We start from the raw sequence: 3230 nt of genomic DNA on the forward strand, positions 1-3230 counted from the left end.
CTCTCTCTCTCTCTCAGTAGTAGAACGTAACCCTCTTCACGTTATTCTTGAGAACTGGTAGACGTTTAAAATGACTTCCTCTTACTCTTGGAGGCCTCCCGTCCTTCTTAGCTTTCTAGATAATCTTGTAGATTGGGTTTTTGTATCTTTCTCAACTAGAAAGTCCTTCAATTTTTTGCATAGTTCTGTGCAAAATCCAGGTATATCATCCTGAAAAAAAAAACCTGAAAGTCAGACCAATATAAAAATGTAGTCACAAATAATATAGGATAATAAAACATGTTTAAGTGTACAACATATAGCAGTGAATTCTGGTGCTCGTTCATAGTATATTGCTTCAATATACTTTATTACAAAGATGTCATAATCGACGCCATTATTTTGTAATGGATCATCCTCTGCGACGTGAAGCCTCCATGGGCCAATGTCAACACCCAACATGTCTCTGAAAAATCCAACATGTGGTTTATGCAAAAGCAAGTAAATTTTGAGCCACGGTACAAGATACAGTAATCTTAAAGATAGAAACTTACCAAATGCACAATGTCACGATCTACACCAATGTCATAGTCCAAAGAGTTATATAGCCATATTTTTTGTTCTCGTACATCCAACACGTATAAGTCCCAATGCTTTTCTTATTGCCACAATGTATGAATCAATATCTACAAATCGATTATAAAATATCTTAAAAAATAGATATGAAAATGCGTATTGATACCATAAAAATCAATGTTAAGAATCAGAACAATATCTTAAATAGATTTAACATCTTACAAATCGATATGGTCACAAACTTTTTCTCTTGAACAAAAGTCTGACATTTGGTCATCGTTACTCCAGTATTGTATTTCGTCTAAAAATTCAGCCGCGTATGGCATTCGGCGGACAATACTCTGTTGAACTGAACAGTAATAATAGTAAGTTTAAAACACGAAGGTACATTAGTAAATAAAAAAAGAAAATAAACATATAAGATAACTGATATACTATAAAATAAGGGGTGACGACGCAGACCGACATGGTTGTTCCCTTGCTTTAAATATACATGACGAAATCGTGTATAGTCTGTTTACAACAAATATGCACTTGTTAATATACATACCCATGGCATACATAAATGTATAACTGATAGTGGTTTCATACATACAAAATTACTGATAGTGTGTCCTTTTGCAAATTCATCTCGCATCCGGTCGATGTTCTCTTCGAGAACTTTGCTGAGTTTTCTGGCACCTTATTTTGTAGATGTTGCACAGAAATTAGCTGAATATTCAGTAAAATAACTGCAGCATTATATTCAGTAAATGAACTATAAACGACGTAAAAAAGATGAAGCAGGTTATAAGAATCAAAGGTACCCTTTTGTGAATATTTGACTGAATTGTAGCATCCTTCTTCGACATCGATACATCTTTTGCAATGAAGGTGGTTAGAGGAAACATCAGTTTTTCTGTTCGTTGCTCATGAAGCAGGTTATAGGAAAGGCTCATTTTCTTCTTTAAATAAAATGTCACTTGTTCCATGCTCTTAAAGGAAACGTCTTGTGTTCCTTGTGAAACATGACACTTCATTCATTTATTCTTCACGTCGTTTCACATCCTGCCAGTTTTCAAAAATCATGCAAAAAGAATATTAACAAATAAATAAATTATATTGTGCATTAATTAAAAGATGTTATTTCATTTGCTAGTATCATCGAAACGATGTTAGTACGTGTAAATGAATGACACATCGCATAACATCAGTAGCGTGTCAGATGACGTTTCCCTAAACTCTAGACCCTAAACCCTAAACCAGTAATCGCTTGACGATTGAACAAACCTAAGTACAAATCATGGTAACTTCATAATCACTATACATAGTAGGCGCTATTACAGGAATCGCTATACAAATTAAAACTCAAAACTAGTAATCGCTATAAGATTTAGCAAACGAAAGTACAAATCATGGTAACATCATAATCGCTATACCTATTAATCGCTCTACTAAGTAATCATTATCACATGAAATGCTATAAGTAACAAAACCTAAACCAGTAATCGCTATATGATTTAGCAACAGTAAATACAAATCATGGTAGCTTCATAGTCGTTATATTGAGTAATCGATATTACAGGAATCGCTATACATAATAAACACAAAATTAGTAATCGTTATACAATTTAGCAAACGTAAGTACAAATCGTGGTAACTTCATAATCGCTATACCTATTAATCGCTATCATAGGAAACGCTATAAATAATAAACCCTAAACAAGTAATCGCTATATGATTTAGCAAACATAAGTACAAATAATGGTATCTTCATAATCGCTATACTGTGTAATCGACATATTAAGTAATCGCTATCACAAGAAATGCTATAAGTAATAAACCTTAAGTTAGTAATCGCTATACGATTTAGCAAACGTAAGTACAAATCGTGGTAACTTCATAATCACTATACATAGTAAGCGCCATACAAAGTAATCACTATCACAAGAATCACGATATATAATAAACCCTAAGCTAGTAAGCGCTATACATAAGTACAAATCATGAAAAAATTATATAATTACAAACCTAAGTTTATGTAGTCTTGTCAATTTTTCAGTGGCACTTCTGTGTTACACTTATTAAGGAAAGAATTATATAATTACAACAAAGAATGACATAATTGCAACATAGAATTATCGGGATACACAAATCACATATGTTTATTCACTTACACTTGATGACTCAGATGGACATAGAAATTGTCTCTTTCTTGGACTTGGTGGAGTCTCTTTATTCGGTGGCCTCTTCGTTTCCTTGATCTTATAAAAGCCACTGGTAATCATCTCAACCAGTGACCCAATTTTTTTACTCAAATTTTGCATGTCCTTTCGTAACTCTTTATTCTCACTCTCCAGCATCACTAACCTTTGGTCAGACGATACCTTCTCGAGTTGTATTTGCTCCTTATCATGTATTGCAATAAAGAGAATCATAGTATCCACCAAATGGACACGATGGACGTTACGTCTATGTTGGAGGATGACATGCTCAGTGACAAGAGATAACTCACTTTCAGGTTGCTTCTCCTCAATCTGTTGATTTCCACGCATGAGTTGCCAATATTGTTTGAAATAGTTGGGGTCATATTGTCGTTCTTTATAATCATATGGTATGGCACAAACACCTCCTTTGTTCCAGCTATCCAATTGTTTTCTGAAGCGTTCGTGCCAATCCACGTTTGTGGCCCCACC

This window comes from Nuphar pumila, chromosome 11 (assembly GCF_984573655.1).
Source record: "Nuphar pumila chromosome 11, dmNupPumi1.hap1.1, whole genome shotgun sequence".
NCBI classification, from domain to species: domain Eukaryota; kingdom Viridiplantae; phylum Streptophyta; class Magnoliopsida; order Nymphaeales; family Nymphaeaceae; genus Nuphar; species Nuphar pumila.